Below are 24,878 nucleotides of genomic sequence, written 5' to 3'. Positions count from 1 at the left end.
AAAACATTTAGACGACTAAGAGCGCGAATAATCCATGTCGAAAAGAACAAATGCCAATTTTATAACCCTTTACGTGTTTGTATCCATGACAACCACATTGAATGTACATGTTAATAGACCATATATGCCACCAAGCATCATGCAGATTCCTGAAAGATTACACCAGCTTTCTTATATATAATATATATATATATAAAGAAGATGTGGTATGATTGCCAATGAGACAACTCTTCACAAGAGACCAAATGACACAGAAATTAACTATAGTTCACCGTACGGCCTTCAACAATGAGCAAAGCCCATATAGTTTAAATTGCAACCATCTTAGGGTAATGCGTGGGACTTTCAACTTAATCTTTTGTTTAATAATTGGCTCTCTTGAATCATCTGACATATTATAAAAGGAGATATGATTTTAAGATACCAAAATTAAACGAACTTTACCATTCGTTAATAATATCAGATCTACTTGGTTGAATTACATTATTTTACCAAAACGACTGACCGTGGACAGCAAAAGTGTCCCTAATTTATGCATACATTATGGAATTTGCAATCACCTAAATATAAATGATATCTAAGTGTCAGGCTTAAACATAGTGAAGTAACCATTAGATTTAGTAAACAAGGACGCTGGGGTACAAATTTGAGTTTCGTTAAGACACATTTGATGCCCCGCTAAAGTTATCATTTATTCAATTACTTAGGATAGTGTGAATGATACAAGTGTGTGCAAATGCTGAAATGTCTCTCGTGCTTTGCTAAAAGTAATCGATTTTTTATTGAAAATCTCGCAAGATAAATGTTTTATTACAAGTATCTCATGGGGTCATGGTCAGATTAATCCTGCCAGACAAAATAAAACTTTACATTCCAACCAATCACCGTTAGCTAACCTATTGTTCATAGTTTCTATGAAAAACTAAACGCTGACCAATGAACCATGTAAATGAGGACAAGGTCAGATGACCCCTGGTACAAGAAAATGTACACCTTACAATAACTGCGTACACCATATGTAGATGCCCTATTGCTTATATTATGAGAAACGGACCAAACCGTTGACCAATTAACAATCAAAAGTTATGGTCATCTGAAACCTGCCAGTCTGACATGTACACCTGAAAATCATTCAATACATCAAATATAGTGAACCTATTGCATAGCATATACCAGATAAAGTGTACTATCAAAGACCCATGAAAACGAGGTCAATGTAAGATGAATCCTAAATATAGTTGACATATTGCATATAGTATACCAGAAAAATATACTATCAATGATCCATTATAATGAGGTCAATGTAAGATGAACCCTAGCAGGCAGATATTTACATCATACAATCACACCATACTTCAAACATAGTGTGCCTATTGTATTTGAGACATTGCCATTACACTAAACATTGACTTGTGAACCATAAGAGAGTCATATACACCTTGTATAGTGGTCATATTGCTTTTAGTATCCGAGAGACAGATCAAACTGTAAAATAATAACAATCATTTCATACAACAAATACAGCTGATATATTGCTTATAAGTTATAACAGCGGAAAAAACAGATCAAACAAAAACTTAACATTGACCAAAGAACCATGAAAATGAGGTTGATATATACCCGTCACTCAGACAGGTACAGTTACAATCATTCCACACACCAAAAATAGTTGACATATTGCTGAAAGTACTAGTATTTGAACATATGAAAACTTAACCATGATCACTGATCCAGGAAAAGGTCAAGGTCAGATGAACCTGGTCTGAAGGATATGTAGACCTTGCAGGGATCCCATATACCAAATACAGTTTTCATATTAATTATAAGCGAGTATAATACATGACAAACAAATTTTTTTTTTCAAGCAGTCGACGAACCATGAAGATGACATACAATGGGAAACTTCTTAACACAAGGCATCCACATAAAATATATGAAGAACCAGGTCTTCTACCTTCTGAAATACATGTATAAAGCTATATACAATTAGTTTATTCCGTGGCCGAATAGTAATTCGTCTCACATTCTGTAATGAAACTTTAGTTGTCTTGCTATGGCAACGACTCTTGATTTGTTCAACTGAGGATTACGACTATTAGTATGTTGACCTGTTAAATGACCTTCTTTGCCCGTTAGTTTAATTATCAGTTTTCAGCTAGCAATTAACAGGAGTGCACACGTTGATATTACTCGCCTGTTTTACTTATTGAATTTATTTTGAAAGTCTGTAATATGAAGGTTTTACTACAAGTGAAATAAAATTAACATTGACCAATGAACCATGAAAATGAGGTCAAGGTCATATAAACCCTACCAGACAGACATGTACACCTTGCAGTCATTCAATACACCAAATATAGTTGACTTTAATATTGCTTTTAGTATCTAATAAACTGTTAAAATTGCGAAAATTTATCATTGACCAATGAGCCATGAAAATGAAGCCAAAGTCATATGAACCCTGCCAGATAGACATGTACTCCTCACAATTGTTCCATACACTAAATATAATTAACCTATTGCTTATAGTATACACTGAACTGTGGCCAAGCTTAGCGAAAGGTCGTGCAACATAATCAGTCAAACAAACTTTATTAGATTAACTCGTTAAGGAACGATCGTTTTCATTGGTCAATTCAACAAACCTTCGACCTCACACCTGCGAAAATAGAACACGCGTACTATAAAGCTGAATGGACTGATCAGTATTCACGTAGCCGGTCAAGGTCGTTAAAAACTTCCATCGTCGTATTCACGTACATGATTATGGCACGCCTGAACCACTTTTATAGATAATCCTAGATTATCTCAGATAAACTAGGATTATCTCACTATTTTACATTAAGCTCAGATAAACCGGGATTATCTCGATTTTTTTCAGATAATCCCGGTTTATCTCAGAATTTTAAGATAAACCGGGATTTTCTCAGCTTAATGCATATTTGAGATAATTCATTATATTCCTCACAAAATTAGATAAATAATTAACTGGAGAAAATCCGGGATTATCTGAAAATTCTGAGATATTCCGGGATTATCTGAGAATTTTGAGAAAATCGATTAACTGAAAAAAAAGTAGCCAATAGAAAGCCACGACACATTGGAGGAAAATTTCATGGTCATAAGGGATAAGATATAGATACAATGGTGCATCTATACAGATAGAGAAGAATGAAAGATTACGCTCTTACGGGAAACGTTTTAGAAGTTTTAAATTTCCAAATTTGATAAAAATAACAATTGATTTATTCAGGATGTACATGTATGACAAGTGTATCGATAATAATGAAGATCAGAGGGATCTAGAATTTAAAAGTTTGTCTTGAGAGGTTTTTTTAAGAGAATTTGAATGTTATATCCGTATTTGTCTTTATGAAGATAGTGAAATATGTTACATAAATCTGGCATCCGCACAATTAACTAGGACAAATAGCTAAAATGTTGAAATAAGTTAAGCAAAGTTGAAATACACCATTTCGAAGTTCTAATGAGTTTCCTTTTAGAAAGTTATAATCTTTAAAAAAAAATATCACGCGCCGTTTTTCTTTCCTTGATTTTCCCTATTAAAAGAGTAAAATATGGTGCAGGAATTTATCATCCATTTATTGCAAAGTGTTACATTTTAGTACTTACTTGGTAAGTTGTATAAAGTGTTTGTTGTCAATTAGATAATCTAATCATGATAATGACAAATGCCCAATACCTGAAATATTTATTACCTTACAACTCTATTATATTGTTAATCAATTTGTTTTTTAACGACACGTGGCCAATGCATAATTAACCTTTAAACAAACGCTGTTAAAACGGGGTTTTGATCCCTGAAGGACGCCACACTTTGCAATGAATTAGATCTATATTTGTTAACGTTTTCAAATTAAATAAACTGAATGGATTTCTTAAAATTCTCAAATGGCTTTAATATTATTACAAACAAAACGAAACGTTTATTTAACATTTTTTGCAACTTTTATCTTTATTTTTGTTCTAAGAAAACCTTTCTTGCTTGGTTAACTAGTATGTGTTGATTACCTTCACTAATTACTAAAGATCAGACGACCTAATTAAGTATTTGTATAGACCTAATCAACATGATAATTGGTATCGAATATGATCATCGGTCATGCATGACATTATAGGATTAAACGCCTTTTTAAAGGAATTTATTGGTGTAGAAACTCGACCAAGTCACTCACAAACAAATAAAAGTCCGAAGGACTTTTATGATATGTTTGTGAGTGACTTGGTCCAGTTTATACACCAATAAATTCCAGGACTTTTATTTGTTTGTGAGTGACTTGGTCGAGTTTCTACACCAATAAATTCCTTTAAAAAGGCGTTTAATCCTTATAATTCTTTAAAATTGGAGATAAGGAATTTATTTTTCTACACTCGTAATTTCTTTCACACATAAATTGTATATTTGTGTCATTGAATTAGCCGCGCGCACGAATATATTTGTTGGTTAACGCAAAAATATGTATTCCATGAAATTTGCTATCTGATAAAATATAAACTACAAAAACTCTTATTATCATTCAAATGGATGTTTTGTGTTTATTATTTAATTTAACGATTAACGCGATGTTAAGATTAAGTAATGAGTTATTATCGCCGCCATCTTGTTTACATGGGTTACGAAAAGAAGTTCGGTCAACGTCTATCGAAAAATAAACAACGTCAAGAACAACTTCCGGAAGTTCTCTCGACCAATCATATCAACGTATTCCCCAAAATGCAAATCATATAAGAATTATACTCCAAATAACGGCGCGTGTTAATAAACACTTCAATAACTTCTGAAAATATTCAATTAATTGTATTCAAACAAAAATATTAAGATAAAAAAATAAATAATCTATCGGACGCATACCCTCAACGCCCACTAAAATATCTATTACATGTCCTGAGTGCACTCAGGAGGCCCTGAGCGGTTTTAAAACGTACCGCAAAATTATTACTTAAAATATTTTTTTTTTACTGTTAAATGAAATACATTTCAATTCATGGAGTGTCAGTGAGTTATAATATATTTTACAAATGAGGGCCCCACTTTGGTAGTCCAACTTGAACACATTGAGCGATCGTATATATGCAATCAGGAACAGATGTATCCACGAAATTATATTGACATTTTATGAACTTGCCTGCTTAAATAAATCATGTTTTAGTTATAACATACACTTTTAATGTACTATTATTTATAAATCAATGTTTAAAATTCACATATATGTGCTAAGATTAAAACTTCATGTAATATTTTAATACTTTATTCTTGTAAAATTTTTCATTAATAAATACTGTTTAAACTAAGATTAAAATTTCATGTGTCATACGGTCATTCCAAGTGTCATTCGGTCATTCGTGTTACGTATCTCCAGTACTTCTCTATGGATAAGAGCTAAAACTACCAAAAACAAGTTCACCAGAATTAATCGAAAACTTCCAGAAAAAGCTACTAATAAGCTTATACTCTCATTACCAACTTATGTAGCAGATGTTACTATCAACATCCTAATCGGAATACTACCAGTAGAAGCCCAACTACATATCCGAGTACTTGGACTATTGAACAACATCTGTAATCAGCCCGAAAAAAGCATAGATAAATTGGTAGCAGACAACTTAAACTGAAAAATAGCCAAAGTTCTAGTTGCGTGTCGCTATAAAACATATGCCCAAGAAGTACGATCTACAAAATGGTACATGGACAACACCGTCAAAAAAATATTATGGACCTCCAACATCAAGAAAACAGTACAGAGCTACTTGTCTAAGAGTAACTTCAGTAAATAGCAACATTGTATTCTAGCTTCGAAGGCCGTACGGTGACCTATAGTTGTTAGTTTAAACATATTTTATTGTTCAAAAATGACAAATGGATTAGACACAAGTTTTTCAACTTAGTAACGTCTTCTCCTATTGTTGTCAATTTCTGTGTCATTTGGTCTCTTGTGGAGAGTTGTCTCATTGGCAATCATACCCCATCTTCTTTTTAATTTCCAAAACCACGAGTGTAAAAAAAAAGCAAATATGCAAACATACAGCCTGATTTATATTTACAACAAAAACAAAATGAAATACAGGAACAAAGACTCAATGACATGTAATATGTCATGACGGAGGAAGGCACATGCATATTTGGAAGGGGCTAAAAAAAGGTCTAGTGCCAAACCATACCTTAAACTGAAACTGTACACATGGGATAAGACCGAAGTCAGAACTTAAAGTAAAAATTTGTTGAAAAAGGTCCAGGGTACCGTTTCACAAAGCCTTCGTAAGTCTACGTGTCATCGTACGTTCATCGTAAATAAATCGTAGGTTTTACAGCCGTTTCACAAAGCCGTCGTAAGTTAAGATGAGCGTAAATAATACGTAAATCCTGGCGTAACTTACTACAGCTATACCCAGTCGTATCTCGATCGTAGTTTTTCCGCGAATATGAATTAAACCATATCTAATTAAGATGGCTTTATTCTCGATCAAGATGCCGCAAATGTTAGAAGACGAAGAAGAATCTTCAATATTAGAACCACACTTTCTTCGTTTGATCATTTTGAAAATGAAATGGATATTATATCCAGACACAGACTGGATAGACACAGTATCAATGAAATAACATTGGCAATAGAACCAGATATAAAACATGATACACATAGGTCCCATGCACTTACTCCTGAAACGCAGGTTTTGTTAGCTTTGCGCTACTCACTGGTTCTCCGGTAAAGCGCCCATTTTATGACGCTGATTTGTAGGGGGTGGGGGGTGGAGGGGGGAGGGGGGTAGGACCTTTATCGGAACTCCGGGGTCGGGTGTTTTTAAGCTCGGGATTTCGGGATTGATCCTTTCGGGATCCGGGAATTCTTTTTCCGAATTTCGGGATGTCGGGATTTAATTTTTTTTAAATTCGGGACCTCGGGATTCCATGACACCTCCCCCCCCCCCCCCCCCCCCCCCCCCCCATTTGTCCCACCGTAACAAAGCAAAACTAACGACTTCGAGTTATATACCCGTAGCTTGTTATACTTATATCTGAGATTTTTATATTTCTTTATTATTTATATTTTTAATTTTTATAAAGTTTAGTACATATTGCACAACGATAGTGATCGTACCGGCCGTCATTATATATAATGTTTTCTTGGTAAACCTGTAATTCCTGTTAACGGATAGAAGACCAAGCAAGACTAAATATTTAGCACAACATAGAGTGTGATATGAGTTAAATTTGATTATAAGGTTACCATAAATAATTTTGTTTATAAGGTTACCATAAATAGTTTTGTTAAATCGTCATTTATTCCAAATCATATCAGTCTTGAAAACTAAACAACGTTGAAAACTGCAGAGATTTGTTAAGCATGTAATCTCCGTGGAATGGTATATCCTAAACAAACACCTATTTTGAAAATAAATTCTACATCCAACAGATCGATATCGGTGTCAACATTCAATTTTAATACAGATCTTCATATTCGCTTATTATGTTTTATAAATGACGAAATCATCGAAATGTAATCTCCGTTCACGTTTCAGTGAAGAGTGCTTTCTTTCACGTCCGCACTAAAACTATCGAGTATGGCATGCCAAATAAACATTTTAGATAATAATTACGGATGGCGAATATATAAATTACAGATCAATAACTTACATTGTAATTCAGACGACATATGAAGAAACCATGTGACAATTTTAATTAGTCAATTGTTTTAGTGTAACAGAGTTGCTTTTTTTCTTAGATCTATAAAAAACACAAAAAAAAAACGAACTGGATGTTTTTATATCAATATTAATGCAAGTAAATAATTTTAACCCGTTTTCAATATTAAAGATCTGAAACTTTTATTATTAATATAAATTTGATACAGAATTTAATACGATTAAACAATTATGCAAGTAGTCATAAAAATTGCTCTGCCTAATGAGTTTAATAAATCATATTGCACAGGGAGAGAAGCTTTTAAATACTTTCTTTAATTAAAAATGAAATTATGACGTCGGCTCAGAGGGCATGGTATATATTGTCCGTTACATTTATTAACAACACCTTGTACAAATATTCTTTTCGAAAATAAAAACAGTTAAATAGAACAAACAAAACTATCCGTCACAATGATATATGAGGGTCTGGATTAGAGGGGGGAAAGGGGGGTTGGTGGGTTTTACATTTCTGTATTCTGTAATTCTTTTGGCCATTTTTCTCTATTCAGTAAGAAATATGCTTATTCTGTAAATTCTTGTGTTCAGACCGTGAATATGAAAATTTCCTGTAAATATAAATATTTGAATCTACATTTTAAATTGATACAAAAAATCAAAATTCTCTGATCTATAGATTTTCATAAATTGAGTCTAAAATATATCCATAATAAATGCACTGTATCAAATGCATACATGAGAACAACTACTTATAAACTGCTACGCGTCGCATACTATGTATAGAGACATGCATCATAAATCTAAGTTAAAAGACAAATTAAAAAAAAAAGAATTCTAAAAGTTTTCTTTGACAAATTTTATACTAATTTCATTTTAACAAGTTTAAATTACATTTTCTAAAATAGAGCTAAGAACTGTTTGTAATGTGGTAAATTTAATTCGTTTGAAATTTTTATTCAAATACGCTGTTGAAGATTACTAAGCGCCAATAGAATACAATAATTTTGCATTTTATAAATTAGTGTCTTCGATAATGAAAAATTCGTCATCGAACAGTCTCATTATCATGTCGGTATTCGAAATGACTCGTTTCATTGTTATTACAAAAAATAGGTCATATTAACATGACAGAGTTTTTTTTTGCTTCAGAATGTTCTAGATGTTTATACAAAAAGCAAAGTTTAGACAATGTACCCTCATTAGCCTGGAAGTGGCTAGTCACATATAGTTAACAGCGTTTTTCTCTAAATGATGTTCTACCTCCATAAGCCTGGAAATGTCGTGGCGGGTCACATATAATCAATCCTTCTGACTTCATAAATTTTGATAGAGAGTCGGCTGAATTAAGACGTTATATGATGAAAATTAATTAATTTCCTTCCGTGAAAATGCATCGCATGTACAATAGAAATGAATCGCCCCTACAGTGAAAATTAAAGTCTAGTATCATTATTCGACAGTAAACATGAATCGCATAACGAAAACAGCACAGTGGAATTTAATTCAATATCAACAAGCTGAATAACAAAACCTGTTTTAAGTTATACAACATTAATAATTATGTTAAAAGGTACATTTTTCTGCAAATGAAACTTAACTGCTGCTTTTAAATCTCTTGCACGCTCTGTTCGTGAACTATTCTTAATATTTATCTATTTGTGTACCAATTTTACACCTGGATGGCTGTAGGCGCGATGAAAACCCGTCCGCATCTCATACCTATATCATGAATTTATAAAAACGGTACACATTATATCTTATTTCTTATTCTATTCAAAAATCATGAATTTGTCGTCTGTTTATTTATCATTTTACATTAGAAATTCATAACGGATACAGTGAAAATGGTATTTCAGGATTCGCACATTATATACACTTGTTTTGTTTATTTTTATTGGACTTTTTTTTAATTCTTCTTCAACGACAACGCATGCAACTTCTTATTTCTTGTTTGAAAATTCTTCTCTTGCTCATAAATCTGCATGAAATATTTGCCACTGTACGTTCAGAAAACAGCAATCAATCAATCATATCTCCTCTAAAATTGCAGTACTATAATAACTTAAGACATTATCAAATAATTGTTAAAAAATTCGTTTAATTCTTTGATCAGATATAAACACGTCTCGCCACTCTCCTATTATTTCAAATTTCCAATACAAAGAAAAAAAGTATTATTGAATATCAAAGGAAGTAACCCATCAAAGATATAAGGCTTGTGTTTCGTCTACAAATGAAAAACATACGAACACACCCACTCACCTGATTCGCTCGTCCTCACAAACATAAAAATTCAAAATATAAAAACAATTATATACAAAATAAAGGATAAGGTCACCCTAGATGCCGCACAAATGTCAAGGCAACGAACGAGAAACCAGAAAGGACATACTTGGATTCCAAACCGATACCACTAAATGCCCAGCTGTATTCCTGGTAGAGGAAAGCCGAAAATCCTACAATAAAGCATCTCGGAAAGAAACTACCGATTCATTAGGGGAACAACAGCTAAAACCCTCAGACATCAAATAGATTGGTCTGATAGTTTCCCACATGGAAACTACTAATGGATTCCATCTGACCACATGTCTCAAACAAACCTGAAAATATCTGCAGAAACTTTCCTCAACAAAAATTTATAATCCAAAACATAAAATATAAGATGTAAGGATAACAATATTTATCTATGAAACCAATTTGGCAAAACAATTTCAATGATGTTGAAGGATTCTCTCTGCAAACATTTTCACGTCCGCTCTCATCGGCATGCTCGACTCATTGATCTGTGAAAGAAGAGTGTGCCATATTCCGATGTAAATAAACTACGATTCACACCTCCTGTTTACAGCTAGAGTTCCGTTTTACGATACACTTACGATGATACACAGTGCGTAACTTGCGATCAACTTAGTAGTCCTTTACGATGCCTTTGTGAAACACACGTAACGGGAACGTAGAACCACACGTAAACGGATCGTAAAATGATACGGTGATCGTAAGTTAAGAAGGCTTTGTGAAACGGTGACCAGATTAACACAATATAGACAAAAAAAAATATACCAATAAATAGGACACAAAAGAACGATCTGATAGTACTAGCATTTTATAACCTAGTTCAACATGTTCAAAGTCAGTAAACTTTGATAGATCATACAGAGTGGTGATAGATGTGCAGAGTGGTGGTAATAGATGTACAGAATGGTGATATATAAACGAAGTGGTGATAGATTTACAGAACGGTGATAGATATACAGAGTGTTGATAGATATAAAGAGAGGTGGTAGATATACAGAGTGGTGATAGATATACAGAGTGATGATAGATATACATAGTGGAGATAGATGTGCAGAAAGGTGGTAGATATACAGAGTGGTGATAGATATACAGAGTGGTGATATCTATACAAAGTGGTGATAGATATACAAAATGGTGATATATAAACGAAGTGGTGATAGAGATAAAGAATGGTGATATATTTACAGAGTGGTGATATATATACAGGGTGGTGGTAGATATACAGGATGGGGATATATATACAGAGTTGTGATATATATACACAGTGGTGATAGATATACAGAGTGGAGATATATATATACAGAGTAGTGATAGATATGCAGAGTGGTGATAGATATACAGAGTGGTGATAGAAATACAGAGTGGGGTAGATATACAGAGTGGTGGTAGATATACAGAGTGGTGATAGATATACAAAATGGTGATAGATATATAAATTGGTGATAGATATGCAGAGTGGTGGTAGATATACAGAGTGGTGGTAGATATACAGAGTGTTGAAAGATATACAGATTGGTGATATATATACAAAGTAGTGATAGATATACAGAGTGGTGATAGATATGCAGAATAGTGGTAGATATACAGAGTGGTGATAGATATACAGAGTGGTGGTAGATATACAGAGTGGTGATAGATAAACAAAGTGGTGATAGATATATAAAGTTGTGATAGATATGCAGAGTGGTGGTAGATATACAGAGGGGTGATAGATATACAGAATAGTGATAGATATACAGAATAGTGATAGATATACAGAGTGGTGATAGATATACAGAGTGGAGATATATAACGTGGTGAGAGATATGCAGAGTGGTGGTAGATATACAGAGTAGTGGTAGATATAAAGAGGGATGGTAGATATACAGAGTGGTGATAGATATATAAAGTGGTGATAGATATACAGAGTGGAGATAGAAATGCAGAGTAGTGATAGATATACAGAGTGGTGATAGATATGCAGAGTGGTGATAGATATATAAAGTTGTGATAGATATGCAGAGTGGTGGTAGATATACAGAGGGGTGATAGATATACAGAATAGTGATAGATATACAGAATAGTGATAGATATACAGAGTGGTGATAGATATACAGAGTGGAGATATATAACGTGGTGAGAGATATGCAGAGTGGTGGTAGATATACAGAGTAGTGGTAGATATAAAGAGGGATGGTAGATATACAGAGTGGTGATAGATATATAAAGTGGTGATAGATATACAGAGTGGAGATAGAAATGCAGAGTGGTGGTAGATATACAGAGTGGTGATAGATGTACAGAGTGGTGATAGATATACAAAGTGGTGATAGATATACAGAATGGTGATAGATATACAGAGAGGTAGTAGATATACAGAGTGTTGATAGATATACAGAGTGGTGGTAGATATACAGAGTGGTGATAGATATACAAAGTGGTGATAGATATACAGAGTGATGATAGATATACAAAGTGGTGATAGATATACAGAGTGGAGATAGATATACAGAGTGTTGATAGATATGCAAAGTGTTGATAGATATACAGAGTGGTGATAGATATACAGAATGTTGGTAGATATACAGGGTGGGGACAGATATACAGAGTGGTGGTATATATACAAAGTGAGGATAGATATACAAAGTGGTGATAGATATACAGAGTGGTGATAGATATACAGAGTGGTGTTAGATTAACAGAGTGGCGATATATATACAGAGTATTGATAGATATACAAACGAGAGATAGATATAGTGGAAATAGATATACAGAGTGGTGATAGATATACAGAGTAGTGATAGATATACAGAGTGGTGATAGATATACAGAGTAGTAATAGTTATAGTAGGAACTTGTTGAATGTCTTATAGTGATGGCAAATACATGTTGAATGTCATATATCTAAAGCAGGTACTTGTTGAATATCCTATTGGTAAAGTAGGTACTTGTTGAATGTTCTATATAGTAGTATATAACAGGTACGTGTTGAATTCCTATTGTTATACTAGGAGCTTGTTGAATGTCCTATACTTATAGCAGTTCCTTGGTGAATGTCCCAAAGTATAGCAGGTACTTGTTGAATGTCCTATAGTCATAGATGGTACTCGATGAATGTCCTATTGATTTCCCGTGTGGGTTATGTTTACCAGAAGTAGAGGTATGCATGGTATCTAAAATTACCCATAGCACTAGACCAGTAAACGTTTTGAAGCATTAAGGTAGAAGGTGTCTGGTTTGTCACAACGACCACCTGAACTATTACCGGCTGTCGGCCATGATAATAGAGGTAGAGATAGAGTTAGGCATTGACCTCTAAAATGGACCAAATCATTTATACATTTAAAAATTATAAACCAAATTCATGAAAGAATTCACACAGTGATTAATTTCTGAGACTTATTTTTCGACATTCCAATACACTATGACAGCATGTTTTTTTTTTTGTCTCGTAAACACCACAAAGGACCTACTTTGTGCACAAAAAAACACAATGTAGCAGAAAGGACCACAAAGGAGTTTATAAGAGCACAAAGGACCTTATAATCACTGTTTTGGAAGGAAATAGTATTTTTTAAAATCTGTATTTCAGAAATGTCAATATATGCTTTGCTTTATCAAATTTTATTTTGGACAAAAACAAAGAATCTACAGAAATGTTCTTACTTTATGAATCTTAATTTGCTGTGAGGAACAAAAAGTGCACATGGTGCAAAAAAAAAAGTGCAATAAAGAAAAAGGTGCAATAAAAAAAGGACTGCACAGCTGTCTTTTGGGTATATGTTTCGTTGGGCTGTTTGATGAAACAGATAATATACCTGTCTAGATAACCTCGATATGTAATTGTAATAAAAGTATATCATCATTCCGTGAAATATATGGCCGTGAAGAATATATTTATGAAAAACTCTCTGAACTTTATACCTTCTAATAAAAAATTTGACAAAATGGTTTCTATTTCTCCTTTTTTTACATCAACAAACGATGAACGATGTCTTTGGTCGTCGCTTGTGTAAATGTTTATTAAATAAATATTATCGTATTTGATAAAGTTTATATGTTTTTAAAGACTGTATTTTTTTACACCGAAATTTTAAAAATGTCATGTTTTAAATACTATCATTCAATACACTAAATATAGTTGACCTATTGCTGATAAATTCTAAAAAACAGACTTATTGCATATAGTATTAGTAAAATTAAAAAAGACAACATTATTTTGTGCATTCGTCGACTTTGAAAAAGCGTTTGACACGATTTGGCGAGACGCAATGCTTTTGTATGTATAATGTTATTGTAAATATGTATCAAGGTACTAAGTCATGTATGTATTTCATATAACAATTCCGTGTCTGATTTTTCCAATGTAATAACGGGGTTAGACAAGGCGAAAATTTATCGCCTTTTCTTTTTTTCTCTTTTTTTGAATGATCTTGATTCATTTTTCCAAACCTGTAATATAGAGGGCCTAAAATCAGTCTCAACAGAGCTTGAAGAAAACCTTGACATATTTTTAAAACTTTTTATTATTCTGTATGCTGATGATACTGTGTTGATGGCCGAATCCGCAACTGAACTCCAAAAACTATTAGATTATTTTCTAGATTACTAATACACAGATGTATGGAGGCTAAAAGTAAATGTTGATAAAACAAAGGTCGTGGTTTTTTCAAGGAGACGACCATCATGTAATTTTCAATTTTTCTTTAATGAAAAAAAACTGGATATCGTTGATGAATTTAACTATTTGGGCATAATTCTAACAAGAACAGGTAATTTTAATAAAACGAAGCAATTTAATGTAGAAAAGGCTACTAAGGCTTTTTACGAAGTGTTAAGACTAGGTCGTCTACATAATCTTTCTATATGTAGTCAGTTGGACTTATTTGATAAAATGGTGAAATCAATATTACTGTATGGTTGTGAATTATGGGGTATTGGAAATAATGAGATAATTGAAAGGGTACAACTAAAATTTTGTAAATTATTATTAGGTCTGAAAACATCAACACCCTCTTACATGATTTATGGGGAGCTTGGAAGATATCCTATAGACTTGGACATAAAAACTAGATTGATCTCATTTTGGAGGAAATTAAATTCTGGTAAAGAGACAAAACTATCATATACTTTATATGAATTGTGTTATCACATGTCTATTAATGACAATGTGCATTTTTCATGGTTAAACAGAGTAAAGGCTATTTTAAATGAATGTGGTATCCCCAATGTGTGGGAAACGCAATCTTTTATGAATTGTAAATGGTTAGTTTCATTCATCAAGCTCAGACTTAAAGATCAGTTTGTACAAGTCTGGCATTCTTTGCTTGAAAACTCACCAAAAGCACTTAATTATAAACTTTTTAAAGATTTTTTTGGAAAAGAAGATTATTTTGAAATTCTTGGGAACAAACTGTCTATTGATTTTTGTAGATTTAGGACCACAAATCACAAGCTCCCTATTGAACAGGGTAGATGGAATAATATAGTTAGAAATAATAGATTGTGTCTTCTATGTAATAAAAATAACATTGGTGATGAATTTCATTACATATTAGAATGCAAATACTTTGAAGAAAACAGAGGACATTGTATGTCACATTATTATTTTAAAAATGCAAATACTGTTAAATACAAGCAGATTATGTCTTCAAAACACAAATCAGAACTGATTAAACTTTGTAAATTTATAAAGATTATCAACACAGGTATATGTGCTCCTGGCTAAAATGTACTTCATGTATTGTCTGAGCAATAGTTCTGTTTGTTCTGTCTTATTGTAAATATTGTACATAAATGTCTTCTCTATACCTATGTATATAGTTTATTGAGAATTAAGATAAAGTATGAGAAAAAAAGACCAAAACTCAGAAACTTAATTTTGACAACTGAACCATGAAAATGAGGCCAAGGTTAGATGACACCTGCAAGCTAGACATGTACACCTTACAATCATTCCATACACCAAATATAGTAAACATATTGCATACAGTATAAGAAAAACAGACCAAAACACAAAAACTTATCTATAACCACTGAACCATGAAAATGAGGCCAAGGTCACATGACACCTACCAGTTGGACATGTACACCTTACAGTCCTTCCATATACCGAATATACTTGACCTATTGCTTATAGTATCTGAGACATAGACTTGACCACCAAAACTTAACCTTGTTCACTGATCCATGAAATGAGGTCGAGGTCAAGTGAAAACTGTCTGACGGACATGAGGACCTTGCAAGGTACGCAAATACAAAACATAGTTATCATGTTACTCATAATAAGAGAGAAATTATCATTACAAAAAATCTTAACTTTTTTTTCAAGTAGTCACTGAACCATAAAAATGAGGTAAAGGACAATGGACATGTGACAGACGGAAACTTCGTAACATGAGGCATCTATATACAAAGTTTGAAGCATCCAAGTCTTCCACCCTCTAAAATATTAAGCTTTTGAGAAGTTAGCTAATGACTCCCTATGTCGAGCTTTCTGCGACAAAAGTCGCAGGCTCGACAAAAATCCAACTGATTGTCTAAAAAGATAAGTCCTTCCTTAATTATAATCAAAGAGACAGTTTTTTATCACTGGATTGTGCTTTTATGTCTTGTGTTAAAATATGCTAGTTTTCGAGTCAAAAGATATTATTAGAATAAAAGATTAGAGAAAAAGATTGAACAGAAACCATAAGAATATAAATCTTTCAAAATTTCTTTTTCGTGCATGAATTAAAATATTGTTTTGAACAGTCTTAAACAAACTTTTATTACTTTTTTCCTGTTATGTGAACATTTATTGGGGGCAGTTGTTATATATTAGCACTATAACAGGTAAAGCTTTGACAATCTTGTCACCTGTAATTACATTTACCTGTAAGAATAAAACGTTTTGGTTCAAGATTTAGAAACAGAACGAAGAGGTTTTCTCCTGTTTCTTAGCCACGGGTGTCATTCGGTTTATCGAGAGAAATGATAGTGAAAGAATATCTTACGGTGGTCAAGTATTGCGAGACGACCGTGAAAGCTCTGGTACCGGATCGTGAATGTAATTAAATGTAAATTCTACTTCAGAATGTGTGAAAAAATCGCTGAATTTTTAAAATGCGGAACAAATCCGAACAAAAAAATATGTGTCTGTCAAAATGATTCAACTTCCTCAACATTACTGTGCAATAAGATAAAGAAAATATGCAGTACTTTATGAAAAAACACAAAAGGCGCAATGCATGTCTACGGGATTAATTAAAAAAACACGTTTTTTGTACCTATAATGGTCATATTTCAATATATCATGATATATTTGAAATTTAATCTTTGTTGTGTCCGAAAGTACAGTAAAATAAAAGTATGCTCTTCCCTTAAAATCGTTCATTTGTTTATGAAAACCTTGAATTTTGTTGATTTGTTCATCAAACTTGATCGTGATAGATCAGGCAACGCATTATTTTGATCGTGAAAGATAATGCGTGACCAGACTTAATAATCAGAAATCAATATTTCTTTTACCATTTGATATACCTGCAACTGGTTGAAGCCTGTAACTTTTTTGATAAGAACGAACATGAAAGCTATTTTTTGTTTTTTAAATTCAACACTTTACCTCTAAAGTTAAAAAAATCTAACTTAAAACGTGTCTAAATCAGTGTGAAAAATTCAGCTCTGAGAATCGGACTAGCACAAATCAGGCAGACCGCCATTATTTAGCCAATAATATTGGTATGCAACGTTTAAACCAAAAAGTTAACCATCAACCAAAAACTTATAGCAAAAACAGCATCTTTCATGAAATATTTGAGATTGAACGATAACCAACATTTTGTTTGTTATATGTATCTTTGTATACAACGTAGCAGATGTGGATTGATTTCCAATGAGATAACTATATATTACAGAATAAAGAATACCAGAGCGCAAATGCTGAAATGTCTCGTCTGCTTTACTTATGATAGTATATTTGTTGAACTTCTGTAATATTAAGGGTTTTACTAGAAGTGTCACATACTCTTAAAATTGTCAATGATTCATAAAAAGAGGTCAAGGTCAGATGAACCATGACATACAGATCTCTACAAAAATCCCGTACACGAAATATAGGTATTCCGATGCTTACAGTACCTTAGAAACTGACAAATGTAAAAGTTATGTTTGGCCAATTAATTCGGAACATGAGGTCGAAAGTATATGAACCCTGACCGACAGTCAGACACAGACATCTTACTATCATTCAATATATCAAATACAATTGACGTCATATATAAAACATGCAGACAGACATGTACACCATACACCAAATACCGTGGCCCTATAGCATACAGGTATGTAAGCTTTATAAATATAATGGGCATAAAAATTAGAATTCAAAGTTATAAATACAAAATAAAACATCTTAATGTATAAAAAAACAATACTTATGAAGGACGGACAAATGGACTAGTATTGATACAATTTACCAAGTCTGTGTGGTATTATAAGATATTAGATCCAATGGCATTGCACGATTATAGCCCTATTCACCAGCAAAAGAGACCCGGGTCAGTCATGCCAATCTAGTTTTTTTTAATACCAATAACAAATATTAATTATCATATAATTGAAGAATAATATGAACGTCTTCGTAGCATTAGATCTTTCACGATCCTTTTCACGATCTTCAAAAACCGGTACGTGATCTTTCACGATCCGAAATATCAATTTTGTGTGAATATTTCTTTTTTTACCAAGTTTCAGATTATGTTTATACAAAATAACTATGAGATCCATTTGATGCATTCAAATAGAATGCCCTTTTTCGAAGAAAAATAGTTTATTTTATTGGAATTTGTGAAAAAATCGTATTTGTTTACATTTTTGATGTCACTGAAATGTCGAGGAGCAATATGCCTTTTGTTGTTTTGTAAAAACTATGTACTTTTAGAACTGGATTTTCTCACATACTGATCATAATGTTCAACCATTTTGACAGACAGTTTTATTTTGTTGTAAATTTGTCCGTGTAATTATTTAAATTAGATTATTTAATGACTTTTCATATCTCTTCTCGATTTAATTTCTTTCACGATCCGGTACCAGAGCTTTCACGATCGTCTCGCAATACTTGACCTTCGTTAGATATTCTTTCACGATCATTTCTCTCGATAAACCGAATGACACCCGTGTTAGCGAGTACACACACATTTTGTATTCAGACAATGTACATTTATTGTTTATATCCTACAATTAATAACTGGCGCTTTAAGGTTCGTGGCATATAAACTCTTATGTATTTAATTATTTTGAAAACAAAATGAAAATTATGTCTAATGAATAACCATGATGAAATAATTGTTTTTTCCATAATTGAATCGTGCATTATGTGTATTGGATTACTTAGTTGCCTTCTTTCTAGTGCTATCTATTTTGTTTACTGACACATGACGAAATAATGCAATAGTTAAAATTAAATATTTTACGAAACTTTGTCACGATTAAAAAATTAAAACCGACTGAATGAATTAAAATATGAGAATTCAATGATTATCGATGTCGAAATTAGCCGTCGGTAATAAACAGTCAGTTTGTGTAAAAGAAATAGCTACCAAATTTGTGTATTATGTATGTACAAAGTATATTCCGGTATATTGTATATAATCAGCCCTTCTGTATATTACTTGTTTTTATAATTGATTCAACAAATTTCCTTGTCCAGGTGTCAATAACGGTGATGTTCACACCACGAGTAGTGATAAATGACACAATAACACAGCGATCGATCAATAATATAAGTAAAAATTGTGTGCCGTATGCTGAATGTCGCCCCTCCTCTGAAAAAGGACGCTAATTTTTATATAAAATCTCGCAAAATTATGACTCATATTTTGGCACATCCCCGTTCACCCAATAATAGGAAGTGAATTCGTCACCATCATGGTTTCAAAGAAAAACTAAAACGTTAAACACCGGATTGTCGTCCAATTAAAACATTCGTTACATTGTTCTTTTGTATATTTAGAATCCGAGATAAACCTAGATTTTCTCGAGAAATGAGATAATTCATTATCTGAAATTGAGAAAATTAATTATCTGAAGATAAATTAGGATTATCTGAAAATCGATCAGAAAAACCTAGATTTTCTTAATATTTTGAGATAAACCGGGATTTTCTCAAGATAATTATAGATAATCCTAGATTATCTCAGATGAACAAGGATTATCTCAGATAAACTAGGATTATCTAACTATTTTACATTAAGCTCAGATAAACCGGGATTATCTCGATTTTTTTCAGATAATCCCAGTTTATCTCAGAATTTTAAGATAAACCGGGATTTTCTCAGCTTAATGCATATTTGAGATAATTCATTATATTTCTTACAAATATCTGAGATAATCTAAGATTAATTAATAAAAGTGGTTCAGGCGTGCCATATACAAAGTTAGATAAATAATTAACTGGAGAAAATCCGGGATTATCTGAAAATTCTGAGATAATCCGGGATTATCTGAGAATTTTGAGAAAATCGATTAACTGAAAAAAAGTAGCCAATAGAAAGCCACGACACATTGGAGGAAAATTTCATGGTCATAAGGGATAAGATATAGATACAATGGTGCATCTACACAGATAGAGAAGAATGAAAGATTACGCTCTTACGGGAAACGTTTTAGAGGTTTTAAATTTCCAAATTTGATAAAAATAACAATTGATTTATTCAGGATGTACATGTATGACAAGTGTATCGATAATAATGAAGATCAGAGGGATCTAGAATTTAGAAGGTTGTCTTGAGAGGTTTTTTTAAGAGAATTTGAATGTTATATCCGTATTTGTCTTTATGAAGATAGTGAAATATGTTACATAAATCTGGCATCCGCACAATTAACTAGGACAAATAACTAAAATGTTGAAATAAGTTAAGCAAAGTTGAAATACACCGTTTCGAAGTTCTAATTAGTTTCCTTTTAGAAAGTTATAATCTTTAAAAAAAAATATCACGCGCCGTTTTTCTTTCCTTAATTTTCCCTATTAAAAGAGTAAAATATGGTGCAGGAATTTATCATCTATTTATTGCAAAGTGTTACATTTTAGTACTTACTTGGTAAGTTGTATAAAGTGTTTGTTGTCAATTATATAATCTAATCATGATAATGACAAATGCCCAATACCTGAAATATTAAATACCTTACAACTCTATTATATTGTTAATCAGTTTGTTTTTTAACGACACGTGGCAAATGCATAATTAACCTTTAAACAAACGCTGTTAAAACAGGGTTTTGATCCCTGAAGGACGCCACACTTTGCAATGAATTAGATCTATATTTGTTAACGTTTTCAAATTAAAGAAACTGAATGGATTTCTTAGAATTCTCAAATGGCTTTAATATTATTACAAACAAAACGAAACGTTTATTTAACATTTTTTGCAACTTTTCTCTTTATTTTTGTTCGAAGAAAACCTTTCTTGCTTGGTTTACTAGTATGTGTTGATTACCTTCACTAATTACTAAAGATCAGACGACCTAATTAAGGATTTGTATAGACCTAATCAACATGATAATTGGTATCGAATATGATCATCGGTCATGCATGACATATTCCAAATAACGGCGCGTGTTAATAAACACTTCAATAACTTCTGAAATATTCAATTAATTTTATTCAAACAAAAATATTAAGATAGAAAAATAAATAATTTATCGGACGCATACCCTCAACGCCCACTAAAATATCTATTACATGTCCTGAGTGCCCTGATCGGTTTTAAAACGTACCGCAAAATTATTACTTAAAATAATTTTTGTTGACTGTTAAATGAAATACATTTCAATTCATGGAGTGTCAGTGAGTTATAATATATTTTACAAATGAGGGAAATAGATATACAGAGTGGTGGTAGATATACAGAGTGATGGAAGATATATACAGATTGGTGATAGATATGCGGAGTGGTGATAGATATACAGAGTGGTGATAGATATACAGAGTAGTGATATACTGAGTGGTGATAGATATACAGAGTGGTGATAGATATACAGAGTGGGGGTAGATATACAGAGTGGTGGTAGATATACAGAGTGGTGATAGATATACAAAATGGTGATAGATATATAAATTAGTGATAGATATGCAGAGTGGTGGTAGATATAAAGAGTGGTGGTAGATATACAGAGTGGTGATAGATATACAGAGTGGTGATAGATATACATAGTGGAGATAGATATGCAGAAAGGTGGCAGATATACAGAGTGGTGATAGATATACAGAGTGTTGATATCTATACAAAGTGGTGATAGATATACAGAATGGTGATATATAAACGAAGTGGTGACAGATATACAGAAAGGTGATAGATATACAGAGTGGTGATATATATACAGGGTGGTGGTAGATATACAGGATGGGGATAGATATACAGAGTTTTGATATATATACACAGTGGTGATAGATATACAGAGTGGAGATAGATATGCAGAGTGGTGATAGATATACAGAGTGGTGATAAATATACAGAGTGGCGATAGATATACAGAGTGGGGGTAGATATACAGAGTGGTGGTAGATATACAGAGTTGTGATAGATATACAAAATGGTGATAGATATATAAATTGGTGATAGATATGCAGAGTGGTGGTAGATATACAGGTTTGGGACAGATATACAGAGTGGTGGTATATATATACAAAGTGAGGATAGATATACAAAGTGGTGATAGGTATACAGAGTGGTGATAGATATACAGAGTGGTGGTAGATTAACAGAGTTGCGATATATATACAGAGTATTGATACATGTACAAACGAGAGATAGATATAGTGGAAATAGATATACAGAGTGGTGATAGATATACAGAGTAGTGATAGATATACAGAGTGGTGATAGATATACAGAGTAGTAATAGTTATAGTAGGAAATTGTTGAATGTCTTATAGTGATGGCAAATACATGTTGAATGTCCTACATCTAAAGCAGGTACTTGTTGAATATCCTATTGGTATAGTAGGTACTTGTTGAATGTTCTATATAGTAGTATATAACAGGTACGTGTTGAATTCCTATTGTTATACTAGGAACTTGTTGAATGTCCTATACTTATAGCAGTTCCTTGGTGAATGTCCCAAAGCTATAGCAGGTACTTGTTGAATGTCCTATAGTCATAGATGGTACTCGATGAATGTCCTATTGATTTCCCGTGTGGGTTATGGTTAACAGAAGTAGAGGTATGCATGGTATCTAAAATTACCCTTAGCACTAGACCAGTAAACGTTTTGAAGCATTAAGGTAGAAGGTGTCTGGTTTGTCACAACGACCACTATTACTATTACCGGCTGTCGGCCATGATAATAGAGGAAGAGATAGAGTTAGGCATTGACCTCTAAAATGGACCAAATCATTTATACATTTTAAATTATATACCAAATTCATGAAAGAATCCGACACAGTGATTTTTTTCTGAGATTTATTTTTCGACATTCCAATACACTATGACAGCATGTTTTTTTTTGGTCTCGTAAACACCACAAAGGACCTACTTTGAGCACAATGTAGCAGAAAGGACCTACTTTGAACACAATGTAGCAGAAAGGACCACAAAGGAGTTTATAAGAGCACAAAGGACCTTATAATCACTGTTTTGTAAGGAAATAGTATTTTTTTTAAATCTGTATTTCAGAAATGTCAATATATGCTTTGCTTTATCAAATTTCATTTTGGACAAAAACAAAGAATCTACAGAAATGTTCTTACTTTGTGAATCTTAATTTGCTGTGAGGAACAAAAAGTGCACATGATGCAATAAAAAAAAGGTGCAATAAAAAAAGGACTGCACAGCTGTCTTTTGGGTATATGTTTCGTTGGGCTGTTTGATGAAACAGATAATATACCTGTCTAGATAACCTCGATATGTAATTGTAATAAAAGTTTATCATCATTCCGTGTTATATGGCCGTGAAGAATATATTTATGAAAAACTCTCTGAACTTTATACCTTCTAATAAAAAAATTTGACAAAATGGTTCTATTTCTCCCTTTTTTACATCAACAAACGATGAACGATGTCTTTGGTCGTCGCTTGTGTAAATGTTTATTAAATAAATATTATTGTATTTGATAAAGTTTATATGTTTTTAAAGACTATATTTTTTAACACCGAAATTTTGAAAATGTCATGTTTTAAATACTATCATTCAATACACTAAATATAGTTGACCTATTGCTGATAAATTCTAAAAAACAGACTTATTGCATATAGTATTAGTAAAATTAAAAAAGAAAACATTATATTGTGCATTCGTCGACTTTGAAAAAGCGTTTGACACGATTTGGCGAGACGCAATGCTTTTGAATAATATGAATGGATGTATGTATACTGTTATTGTAAATATGTATCAAGGTACTAAGTCATGTATGTATTTCATATAACAATTCCGTGTCTGATTTTTCTCCATGTAATAACGGGGTTAGACAAGGCGAAAATTTATCGCCTTTTCTTTTTTCTGTATTTTTGAATGATCTTGATTCATTTTTCCAAACCTGTAATATAGAGGGTCTAAAATCAGTCTCAACAGAGCTTGAAGAAAAACTTGACATATTTTTAAAACTTTTTATTATTCTGTATGCTGATGATACTGTGTTGATGGCCGAATCCGCAACTGAACTCCAAAAACTATTAGATTGTTTTCTAGATTACTAATACACAGATGTATGGAGGCTAAAAGTAAAAGTTGATAAAACAAAAGTCGTGGTTTTTTCAAAGAGACGACCATCATGTAATTTTCAATGTTTCTTTAATGAAAAAAAACTGGATATCGTTGATGAATTTAACTATTTGGGCATAATTCTAACAAATACAGGTAATTTTAATAAAACGAAGCAATCAATGTAGAAAAGGCTACTAAGGCTTTTTACGAAGTGTTAAGACTAGGTCGTCTACATAATCTTTCTATATGTAGTCAGTTGGACTTA

Source organism: Mytilus californianus, unplaced genomic scaffold (genome assembly GCF_021869535.1).
Source record: "Mytilus californianus isolate M0D057914Y unplaced genomic scaffold, xbMytCali1.0.p SCAF_4, whole genome shotgun sequence".
NCBI lineage: Eukaryota > Metazoa > Mollusca > Bivalvia > Mytilida > Mytilidae > Mytilus > Mytilus californianus.
Note: the sequence above shows the minus strand (reverse complement) of the source record.